This window comes from Somniosus microcephalus, unplaced genomic scaffold (assembly GCF_052327205.1).
Source record: "Somniosus microcephalus isolate GS21.2 unplaced genomic scaffold, FLI_Smic_1.0 scaffold2, whole genome shotgun sequence".
Classification (NCBI taxonomy): Eukaryota; Metazoa; Chordata; class Chondrichthyes; order Squaliformes; family Somniosidae; genus Somniosus; species Somniosus microcephalus.
Genome location: NW_028225189.1, coordinates 2,683,226 through 2,695,701, shown reverse-complemented (window position 1 = coordinate 2,695,701; position 12,476 = coordinate 2,683,226). Strand labels below are relative to the sequence as shown.

The following is a 12,476-nucleotide window of genomic DNA, read 5'->3' as shown; positions in this document are numbered from 1 at the left end:
TAGGGAAGTCGAAAACAAGCAATTCCAGCACGTAAATAACAAGGCCACTCGGAGTTTCGAAATAGGACAACCAGTGTTGGCCAGGGACTATAGGAATGATAAATGGCAATCCGGAACAATTCGTGCCCGACAAGGACCCTTGATGTACACGGTAGACGTTGGAGAGAACGTAATACGTCGTCATGCTGACCAACTTGTGGAATCGAGAACAAGGGTCGACCCCATGTCTACGGCAGAGACACCAGTTGAAGAAGTTATTGAGCCTGTAGCATCTACCTCAGACTCGTATGTACATGATGATGTTCAATCCATAGGAGATCAAATGGATCAGTCACCCCAGCAACGAGAACCAGAGACCCCTGAAAGGCGTTATCCGGCCCGGATCAGGAGGCCTCCTCAGAGACTGAATCTTTGAACAGTTTTGTGTGAAAGTTGTATACATGTTATCCATGTATTGTTTAAATTGGGGTGTACACTGTTAAGCTAAAAGGGGAGGAATTGTAGTGTATGTAACCTGTATCACCTTAAGAGGATACCTTAAGGTGATGGACTACTTTTTGATGGCTCCTGTACATTGTAGTACCGGTGGTGACCACACCGGTATATAAACCCTGTGGAGCAAAGTGTATTCCAGTTCAGCCCTGACCCTCAGTTACTAAAGACCTGTTTAAGTATTTCTGTTGTCTGTGTCCAGTTATTCAGCATAACTACATTTGAAAGCACAGACTCAACACGAAGGGTGCTCGGGAGCGGGCGGGGAAGTGGCTTTGAGCCCAAGATCAGCCATGATCTTATTGAATGGCGGAACAGGCTCGAGGGGCCAAGTGGCCTATTCCTGCTCCTATTTCTTATGTTCAAAGCAGATAACTTCCCACTTCTCCACATTATATTCCATCTGCCATGTTCTTGCCCATTCACTTAACCTGTCTATATCCCTTTGCAGCCTCTTTGTCTCCTCCTCACAACTTATTTTCCCACCTAGCTTTGTATCGTCAGCAAACTTGGACACATTGCACTCGGTCCCCTCATCTAAGTCATTGATGGAGATTGTGAATAGCTGAGGCCCCAGCACTGATCCTTGCGGGACCCCACTAGTTACAGCCTGCCAGCCCGAAAATGAGCCATTTATTCCTACTCTCTGTTTTCTGACCGTTAACCAGTCCTCAATCCATGCTAATATTACCCCCAATCCCATGAGCCCTAATGCAGTGTGACAGCACCCTGGGAGGAAAGGGCACCTGCTCCTGATCGCCACCCACTTAACTTGACAAGGTCGGACTGTCTACACCACAACTCCAGATATCCACAGCCATGCCTCAGCTGTCCAGAGCCTTGCTCAGGCCCCATCCGGAGGACTGCCTTCAGTTTCAGGCACCGCACCTCAGAAAGGGACACACTGGCCTCGGAGGGGGTGCCGGGCCGATTCACCAGGAGGACACCGGGGCTGAGAAGGTCTCATTATGGGGACAGAACCATCGAATGAAACAGCACAGAAGGAGGCCATTCGGCCCACCATGCCTGTGCCGGCTCTTTGGTCGAGCTCTCCGATTAGTCCCACTCCCCCCTGCTCTTTCCCCCTCGCCCTGTAAATGTCTCCCCTTCAAGTATTTACCCACTTCTTTATGAAAGTGACGATTGAATCTGCTTCCACCGCCCTTTCAGGCAGCGCATTCCAGATCACAACAACTTGGTGTAAAAATCTGTTTCCTCATGTCACCTCTGGTTCTTTTGCCAATCGCCTTAAATCTGGTTTCTGTCCCTTCAGCCATTGGAAACGGTTTCTCCTTATTTACTCTCTCAAAATCCATCCTGATTTTGAACAACTCTATCAAATCTCCTCTTAATCTTCTTTGCTTAAGGAGAACAACCCCAGCTTCTCCCGTCTCTCCACGTAACTCAAGTCCCTCATCCCTGGTCCCATTCTCGTAAATTTCTTCTGCACCCTCTCTTAGGCCTTGACATCCTTCCTAAAGTGTGGTGCCCAGCGGAAGCCTAGCCAGTGTTTTATAAAGGCTTAGCATAACCTGCTTGCTTTTGTCCTCTATTCCTCTATTAATAAAGTCAAGGATCCTGTTTGCTTTTTTAACAGCCTTCTCAACTTGTCCTGCCACCTTCTAAGATTTGTGTCCATACCCCCCGAGGCCTCTCTGTTCCTGCACCCTCTTTAAAACTGGACCATTTAGTTTATATTGCCTCTCCTCATTCTTCCTGCCAAAATGAATCACTTCACACTTCTCTACATTAAATTTAATCTGCCATGTTTCTGCCCATTTCACCAGTCTGGCTACATCCTCCTGAAGTCTGTTACTATCCTCATTGTTTGCTACATTTGAGTTTCGTGTCATCTGTAAATTTTGAAATTTTGCCCTGGATCCCCAAGTCCAGGTCATTGATATATATCAAAAAAAGCAGTGGTCCGAATCAATGTTCACGTTAAGTTGCGCGGCCACGCAGCGGTCTGGAGGTCCCGCGCAGCCGGCTCACCGCCCTATAAATGGAATAAACGCGCATGCGCAGAAATTTGAATGGGCCGTGCAGCCCGTTAAAGGGGCCACACACCTAAAAAAAAAAGAGGGAACATTGATCCTAATACCGACCCCTGGGGAACATCACTGTTTACCTCCCTCCAGTCTGAAAAGAAACCGTTCACCACTACTCTCTGCTTTCTGTCCCTTGGCAGAAAATTGGGAGGGGGCGAGAGCAAACAGCACCTGATTTCTCACCAAGCACTTACGGGAGCAGGGGATTTGCCCTACTTTAAATGTCAGTCTCTTAAATATACATTATAAAAAAAGGGAGACGCTGTCCCTTTAAAATCGGTCATCCACGGGGATTTTTAATGAAAATCTCATAGAAAAAGAGAGCGCCTGTCCCTTTAAGAGAACCCCCACCACTCCCATATTTCTCTTAAAGTGCTTGAAATTAATAATTAAAAACGCACAAAATTAATATTAAAAAAATTAATTCAGGGAGAAAAAATATTTTTACTCACATTTCCTCCCCAGGGTTTCTTGTTTCTGTTCCATCAATTTAAAAACAAACAGCTTTTTTTATGATCAGCCTTGATCGCATTGAATGGCGGAGCAGGCTCGAAGGGTCGAATGGCCTACTCCTGCTCCTATCTTCTATGTTTCTATATTTAAAACAAGTATCTTCTGTAAAATAAAATTAGTTTGAGCTGTAAAATGGGAAAGGAACATTAAAAATAAACTTTCCCAGGATCACAGATTCTGACCAGGCCGCTTTACAAAATGGTGGCGGGCCGATCCCAGGTCCCGCCTCCCCCTTCGCCGCGATTGGTTGGAGGACCAAAGCCCCTCGGTCGGTCCTCCAGGCTCCGCCTCCCCTCGCTCATTGGTGGAGAGCTCAGTGTCAGTCAGTGCACGCCGGCGACGTCGTGACGTTGCAGGGAGGGCGGTTGGAGCAGGCGGGAAATTAAATTCATTTAAATTAAATCTCCCGTCAGCCTCCTCTGTCCCAATCAGCCGGCGCAAGTCCCACCCCTCGGGTTCCCCGATTGGTTGGAGGACCCGCCGCCGGCTCGCTCCTCCAGCCCCGCCCCGCTCGCTCCCTATTGGTCGGAAGCTCCCGTCAATCAGGCCCTGGGCCCGGGTCCTATCACAGAATCACAGAAACCCCACAGTGCAGATAGAGGCCATTTCGGCCCATCGAGCCTGCACCGACACATATCCCACCCGATCCCCGCAACCCCTACACCAACACATATCCCACCCTATCCCCGTAACCCCACGTATTTAATCCCCCTAACACTAAGGGTCAATTTATCATAGCCAATCAACCTAACCCGCACATCTTTGGACTGTGGGAGGAAACCGGAGCACCCGGAGAAAACCCACGCAAACACGGGGAGAATGTGCAAACTCCACGCAGTCACCCGAGTCCGGATTCGAACCCGGGTCCCTGGCGCTGTGAGGCAACAGTGCTAACCACTATGTCACCGTGCTGTACTTTCAATGATGACTTTTATAAACTGGTTTTACAGGAAATTAGAAGAGGAGGGGAGAGATTTGAAGACACTCGGTCCCTTTGTGACTCTAAAGTTGCAGCTGACCCCGCGCATGCGCCCCATGGCCCCGCCCTCTCCTGCTCCACAGGCGCCCGGCCCGCACCGCGCATGCTCAGCACACACCCTGTGCCCCTGTCAATCATCCTCCCCCTCTGAACAGGCCCCGCCCCCTTCCCCTACTCCGCATGCGCCGCCGGGCCCCGCTCCCGAGGATGAGCCGCTCCGCGCCTGCGCAAGGCCTCGGATTCTGTGGAAGGCCCGGGCAACCGCGAGAGTCCGGATCACCGGCGGAAAGTGAGTTTTATGAGGGTTTTTTTTTAATATAGCGGAGAGAAGCGCGGGCGGGGAGATAAATAAAAAGAAAATACAAACCGCACCGTCCCAGCGCCCTCCCGGCACCGAGCGAAGCCTCTTCCTCTGATGACGTCACTATCGGGCCCCAGCCTCAGGGAGGAAGGTCCCGCCCCCTTGCCGCGCCGCCATTGGTTGGAGGACCAGGCCGCCCAGTTCAGTCCTCCCAGCTCAGCCCTGTTCCTATTGGTCAGCGCTCCCGTCAGTCAGAATCACATTGTTCCGGCTCACTCCGCCACCCCGCGCGGATGAAACCGCTCCGTTCGGCGTCCGCGGATGTCCCGCCCGACTCTCAGGTTTGCTTTTTCTGGTATTTTTCTTTATAATCTCGCTCTCCGCTCCCCCTTCACCTCGATTTAAATCGATTCCCCAACACTTTACTTTACCCCGGCCGCTGATTCCGCCTCTTCCCCGGGCCAACTTCCGTCTTCTCCTCAGAGGCGGCGCACTGGCAGCCTCGTTTTGTGTTGGGGCCAAATGAGCATGCGCGGCCCCGCCTCTCCACATTTAAAGGGACACCCACCCACACACAGAATCACACAGAATCCCCACAGTGCAGATAGAGGCCATTTCGGCCCATCGAGCCTGCACCGACACATATCCCACCCTATCCCCGTAACCCCACGTATTTAATCCCCTAACAGGAAGGGTCAATTTATCATAGCCAAATCAACCTAACCCGCACATCTTTGGACTGTGGGAGGAAACCGGAGCACCCGGAGGAAACCCACGCAGACACAGGGAGAATGTGCAAACTCCACACCCACACCCTGCACATTTAAAGGGACACCCACCCCCTCTACATTTAAAGGGACACACACCCCCTCCACATTTAAAGGGACATCCACCCTGCCACATTTAAAGGGACACCCACCTCCTCCACATTTAAAGGGACTACCTCCCCCCATCTCATGTCCTCTACTGTGGAGGAGGAATTCCTTGAGTGTTTACGGGATGGTTTCCTGGACCAATATGTCGAGGATCCAACCAGAGACCAGGCCATCTTAGACTGGGTATTATGTAACGAGAAAGGATTAATTAGCAATCTTGTTGTATGAGGCCCCTTGGGTTGGAGTGATCATAATATGATCGAATTAGCACTGTTGCCTCACAGCGCCAGGGACCCGGGTTCAAATCCGGCCTCGGGTGACTGTCTGTGTGGAGTTTGCACATTCTCCCCGTGTTTGCGTGGGTTTTCTCCGGGTGCTCCTGTTTCCTCCCACAGTCCAAAGATGTGCGGGTTACGTTGATTGGCTATGATAAAAATTGGCCCTTAGTGTTAGGGGGGATTAAATACGTGGGGTTACGGGGATAGGGCTTGGGTGGGATGGCTGTCGGTGTAGCGACCGGGTGCTAGGGTTTGGATGATCAGCCATGATCTCGTTGAATGGCGGAGCAGGCTCGAAGGGCCGAATGGCCTGCTCCTGCTCCTATCTTCTATGTTTCTATGTTTCATTAAGATGGAGAATGAAGTTGTTGACTCAGAGATTAGGGTCCTAAATTTAAATAAAGGAAACTACGATGGTCTGAGGAGCAAGTTGGGTAGGATTGATTGGGGAATGTCACTCAAAGGGTTCACGATGGACAGGCAATGGCAAACATTCAAAGACCGCATGGATGAACTACAGAATTTGTTCATCCCAGTTTGGCATAAAAATAAAACAAAAGAGGTGACTCAACCGTGGCTAACAAGGGAAATTAGGGATAGCAGAAGATCCAAGGAGACGACATATAAATTGGCCAGAAAAAGCAGTAAACCTGAGGATTGGGAGCAGTTTAGGATTCAACAAAGGAGGACAAAGGGATTAATTAAGAAGGGGAAAATAGAATATGAGAGTAAGTTTGCAGGGAAAATAGAATATGAGAGTAAGTTTGCAGGGAACATAAAAACTGACTGTAAAAGCTTTTATAGATATGTGAAGAGAAAAAGAACATAAGAACATAAGAAGTAGGAGCAGAAGTAGGCCATACGGCCCCTCGGGCCTGCTCCACCATTCAATAGGATCATGGCTGATCTGAACCTAAACTCACGTCCACTTCCCTGCCCGCTCCCCATAACCCCTAATTCCCTTATCAGTTAGGAAACTGTTTATCTCCGTTTTAAATTTATTTAATGTCGCAGCTTCCACAGCTATCTGAGGTAGCAAATTCCATAGATTTACCACCCTGAGTGAAGAAGTTTCTCCTCATCTCAGTTTTGAAACGGCAGCCCCTTATTCTAAGATTATGCCCCCTAGTTCTAGTTTCACCCATCAGTGGAAACATCATCCCCGCATCCACCCGATCAAGCCCCCTCACAATCTTATATGTTTTGATAATATCGCCTCTCATTCTTCTGAACTCCAATGAGTAGATGCCCAACCTACTCAACCTTTCCTCATAAGTCAACCCCCTCATCTCCGGAATCAACCGAGTGAACCTTCTCTGAACTGCCTCGAGAGCAAGTATATCTTTTCTTAAATATGTAAACCAAAACTGTATGCAATATTCCAGGTGTGGCCTCACCAGTCCCCTGTATAACTGAAGCAAGACTTCCCTGCTTTTATACTCTATCCCCCTTGCAATAAAAGCCAAGATTCCATTGGCCTTCCTGATCACCTGCTGTACCTGCATACTAACCTTCTGTGTTTCATGCACCAGGACCCCCAGATCCCTTTGTACTGTAGCACTTTGCAGTTTCTCTCCATTTAGATAATAACTTGCTCTTTGATTTTTTCTGCCAAAGTGCATAACCTCCCACTTTCCAACATTATATTCCATCTGCCAAATTTCTGCCCACTCACTTAGCCTGTCTATGTCCTTTTGCAGGTTTTTTCTGTCCTCCTCACTCACTGCTTTCCCTCCCATCTTTGTATCGTCGGCAAACTTGGATATGTTGCACTCGGTCCCCTCCTCCAAATCGTTAATATAGATTGTAAAGAGTTGGGGTCCCAGCACTGACCCCTGCGGAACACCACTAGTTACTGATTGCCAACCCGAGAATGAACCATTTATTCCAACTCTCTGTTTTCTGTTAGATGGCCAATCTTCCACCCATGCCAGTATATTACCCCCAATCCCATGATTTTTTATCTTGTGCAGTAATCTTTTGTGTGGCACCTTGTCAAATGCCTTTTGGAAGTCCAAATACACCACATCCACTGGTTCCCCTTTATCCACCCTGTTTGTTACATCCTCAAAGAATTCGAGCAAATTTGTCAAACATGACTTCCCCTTTATAAAACCATGCTGACTCTGTCCGATTAAATTATGCTTATCCAAATGTCCTGTTACTGCTTCCTTAATAATGGACTCCAACATTTTACCAACCACAGATGTTAGGCTAACTGGTCAATAGTTTCCAACCTTTTGTCTACCTCCCTTTTTAAATAAGGGCATTACATTAGCAGTTTTCCAATCTGCTGGGACTTTGCCTGAATCTAGGGAGTTTTGGAAAATTACCACCAATGCATCCGCAATCCCCACCGCTACCTGTCTCAAGACCCTAGGATGTAAGCCATCAGGTCCAGGGGATTTATCCGCCTTAAGTCCCATTATCTTACCGAGTACCATCTCCTGAGTGATTTTAATCGTGTTTAGCTCCTCCCCCCCATAGCCCCCTGTTTCTCCAGTGTTGGGATATTTTTAGTGTCGTCTACTGTAAAGACTGATACAAAATATTTGTTCAGCGTTTTTGCCATCTCCATGTTCCCCACTACTAACTTCCCAGTCTCGTCCTCTCAGGGACCAACATTCACTTTAGCCACCCTTTTTCTTTTTATATAACTGTAGAAACTCTTGCTATCTGTTTTTATATTTTTTGCTAGTTTACTTTCATAATCTATCTTCCCTTTCTTAATTAATGTTTTAGTTATTCTTTGCTGGCTTTTAAATACTTCCCAATCTTCTATCCTCCCACTAGATTTGGCTACTTTATATGCCCTTGTTTTCAGTCGGATACTATCCTTTATTACTTTATTAGCCACGGATGGCTGTCTTTTCTTTTACGCCCCTTTTTCCTCAGTGGAATATATTCTTCTTGAAAGTTGTGAAATATCTCCTTGAATGTACACCACTGCTCATGTACCGTCTTACACCTTAATCTATTTTCCCAGTCCACTTTAGTCAACTCTGCTCTCATACCTTCATAGTCTCCTTTATTTAAGCTTAGTACGCTGGTTTGAGATCCAACTCTCTCACCCTCCAACTGAATTTGGAATTCAACCATGTTATGGTCACTCATTCCAAGGGGATCCTTTACTAGGACATTTTTTATTAATCCTGTCTCATTACACAGGACCAGATCTAAGATTGCCTTGGACAGTGTAGAGGGAACTTTACTCTGTATCTAACCCGTGCTCTACCTGCCCTCATGAGCAAACTTGGCTAGGGTAAATAAAATCAGAGAGTTAAATGCGTGGCTCAAAGACTGGTGTCGGAGAAATGGGTTTTGCTTCTTGGGACACTGGCACCAGTATTGGGACAGGAGAGAGCTGTTCCGTTGGGACGGAGTTCACTTGGCCAGTGCTGGGACTAGAATCCTGGTGAATCAAATAACTAGGGCTGTAGAGAGGGCTTTAAACTAATTAGTGGCGGGGAGGTTTCAAGAGAGCCTGGTTATTTCAGTAACATACTGCTCAAGGAACCCGTCCCTAATGCACTCTATGAACTCTTCCTCAAGGCTGCTCTGCCCAATTTGATTTGTCCAGTCAATATGAAAGTTAAAATCTCCCATGATTATAGCTGTTCCCTTATTACAAGCCCCAACTATTTCCTGATTTATACTCCGACCAATAGAGTTGCAACTGTTAGGAGGCCTATAGACTACGCCCACTCGTGACTTTTTCCCCTTATTATTCCTTATTTCCACCCAAACCGTTTCACTATCCTGATCCTTTGACCCAATATCATTTCTCACTATTGCAGTGATTCCATCCTTTATTAACACAGCCACCCCACCTCCTTTTCCTTCCTGGCTGTCCTTCCCAATAGTCAAATACCCCTCAATGTTTAGTTGCCAGTCATGGTCACCCTGCAGCCATGTCTCCGTAATGGCCACCAGATCATACCAATGTGTAGTTATTTGTACCGTCAACGCATCTATTTTGTTACGAATGCTGCGTGCTTTCAGATAAAGAACTTTAAAATATGTTTTGTGACAATTTATTCCTGCTTTTACCCCCTTTACAACTTTACCTTTATCTTTATATATTCTGTCCCTTCCTGACATGCTCTGGTTTTTAATTCCTCCACTGCTACCTTGCTCTATTGCCTTCTCCGCTGACATTTTTATTTTTCGCTCTCTTGAAACCTCCCCCCCACTAATTAGTTTAAAGCCCTCTCTACAGCCCTAGTTATTCGATTCACCAGGATTCTAGTCCCAACACTGGCCAAGTGAACTCCGTCCCAACGGAACAGCTTTCTCCTGTCCCAGTACTGCTGCCAGTGTCCCAAGAAGCAAAACCCATTTCTCCCACACCAGTCTTTGAGCCACGCATTTAACTCTCTGATTTTATTTACCCTAGCCAAATTTGCTCATGAGGGCAGGTAGAGCACGGGTTAGATAGAGAGTAAATCTCACTCTACACTGTCCCATCAAACACTCCCAGGGCAGGTACAACACGGGTTAGATACAGAGTAAAGCTTCTTGTACACTGTCCCATCAAACGCTCCCAAGGCAGGTACAGCACGGGTTAGATACAGAGTAAAGCTCCCTCTACACTGTCCCATCAAACACTCCCAGGGCAGGTACAGCATGGGTTAGATACAGAGTAAAGCTCCCTCTACACTGTCCCATCAAACACTCCCAGGGCAGGTACAGCACGGGTTAGATACAGAGTAAAGCTCCCTCCACACTGTCCCATCAAACACTCCCAGGGCAGGTACAGCACGGGTTAGATACAGAGTAAAGCTACCTCTACACTGTCCCATCACACACTCCCAGGGCAGGTACAGCACGGGTTAGATACAGAGTAAAGCTCCCTCTACACTGTCCATTGAAACACTACCAGGGCAGGTGCAGCACGGGTTATATACAGAGTAAAACTCCCTCTACACTGTCCCATCACACACTCCCAGCGCAGGTACAGCACGGGTTAGATACAGAGTAAAGCTCCCTCTACATTGTCCCATCAAACACTCCCAGGGCAGGTACAGCACGGGTTAGATACAGAGTGTCAGCCGTGCCTCAGGCGGCAGCACTCTCTCCTCTGAGTCAGAAGGTTGTGGGTTGAAGTCCCACTCCAGAGACTCGAGTCTAAAACTCTGTGCTGCCCCTCCAGTGCAGTGCTGAGGGAGTAAAGCCCAGTGCAGAGTAAAGTTCCCTCTGCACTGCTCCACTAACAGGCCTGAGCCCCAAACTCAGAAGAGCGCCCTCTGCTGCATTCCGCTTGTCTCAGCAGCGGGAGAAGCAGGCGGCGGAAGTCCCGCCCCACGGACACCCCGATTGGTTGCAGGACCCGCCGCCACCTCAGTCCTCCGAGCTCCGCCCGCTCTCTCCCTATTGGTCGGAGCTCCCGTCAGTCACCGCCGTGGAGTTGATGACGTGCCCCAGTCCGGCTCCCTGCAGAAGACACGGGGCTGCGGCCGCTCAATCCGCTCCGCTCGGTGCCGGGAGGGCGCTGGGACGGTGCGGTTTGTGTTTTCTTTTTATTTATCTCCCCGCCTGCGCTTCTCTCCGCTATGTATAAAAAAACCCTGATAAAACTCACTTTCCGCCGGTGATCCGGACTCTCGCGGTTGCCCGGGCCTTCCCCAGAATGCGAGGCCCTGCGCAGGCGCGGTAGCGGCTCATCCTCGGGAGCGGGGCCCGGTGGCCCATGCAGAGTAGGGAGAGGGGGCCGGGCCTGTTCAGAGGCCACGCTCACCTTGGAGCGACGCATGCGGTGCAGGGGGAGGGGGCGGGGCCTCTTTAGAGCCTGCGCTCACCTTGGAGCGGTGCATGCGGAGTAGGGGGAGTGGGCGGGGCCTGTTCAGAGCCCGCGCTCACCTTGGAGCGGCGCATGCGGAATAGGGGGAGGGGCGGGGCATGTTCAGAGCCCGCGCTCACCTTGGAGCGGCGCGTGCGGAGTAGGGGGAGTGGGCGGGGCCTGATCAGAGCCCGCGCTCACCTTGGAGCGGCGCGTGCGGAGTAGGGGGAGTGGGCGGGGCCTGATCAGAGCCCGCGCTCACCTTGGAGCGGCGCATGCGGTGCAGGGGGAGGGGGCGGGGCCTGTTCAGAGCCCGCGCTCACCTTGGAGCGGCGCATGCGGAGTAGGGGGAGGGGCCTGTTCAGAGCCTGCGCTCACCTTGGAGCGGTGCATGCGGAGTAGGGGGAGTGGGCGGGGCCTGTTCAGAGCCCGCGCTCACCTTGGAGCGGCGCATGCGGAGTCGGGGGAGGGGGCGGGGCATGTTTAGAGCCCGCGCTCACTTTGGAGTGGCGCATGCAGTGTAGGGGGAGGGGGCGGGGCCTGTTCAGAGCCTGCGCTCACCTTGGAGCAGCGCATGCGGAGTAGGGGGAGGGGGTGGGGCCTGTTCAAAACCCGCGCTCAGCTTGGAGCGGCACATGCGGAGTAGGTGGTGGGGGCGGGGCCTGTTCAGAGCCCGCGCTCACCTTGGAGCAGCGCCTGCAGTGTAGGGGGAGGGGCGGGGCCTGTTCAGAGCCCGCGCTCACTTTGGAGAGACGCATGCGAAGTAGGGGGATGGGGCGGGGCCTGTTCAGAGCCCGCGCTCACCTTGGAGCGGCGCATGCGGAGTAGAGGAGGGGTTGGGGCCTGTTCAGAGCCTGCGCTCAGCTTGGAGTGGCGCATGTGGAGTAGGGGGTGGGGCGGGGCCTGTTCAGAGCCCGCGCTCACCTTGGAGCAGCGCCTGCAGTGTAGGGGGAGGGGCGGGGCCTGTTCAGAGCCTGCGCTCACCTTGGAGCGGCGCATGTGGAGTAGGGGATCGGGGCGGGGCCTGTTCAGAGCCTGCGCTCACCTTGGAGCGGCGCATGTGGAGTAAGGGAGGGGGTGCGGCCTGTTCAGAGCCTGCGCTCAGCTTGGAGTGGCGCATGTGGAGTAGGGGGTGGGGCGGGGCCTGTTCAGAGCACGCGCTCACCTTGGAGCGGCGCATGCAGTGTAGGGGGAGGGGCGGGGCCTGTTCA

At 50.7% G+C, this 12,476-nt stretch overlaps 2 pseudogenes across 1 annotated transcript in view; one reads left to right on the top strand and one right to left on the bottom strand.

Moving 5' to 3' along the window:
• LOC147084094 (uncharacterized) overlaps nucleotides 1-12,476 on the bottom strand; it is a 445,069-nt pseudogene that overhangs the window by 317,495 nt on the left and 115,098 nt on the right. The gene's annotated exons all lie outside the window — the stretch shown is intronic.
• The window catches only part of LOC147084096 (uncharacterized), a 140,997-nt pseudogene that overhangs the window by 67,184 nt on the left and 61,337 nt on the right, over nucleotides 1-12,476 (top strand).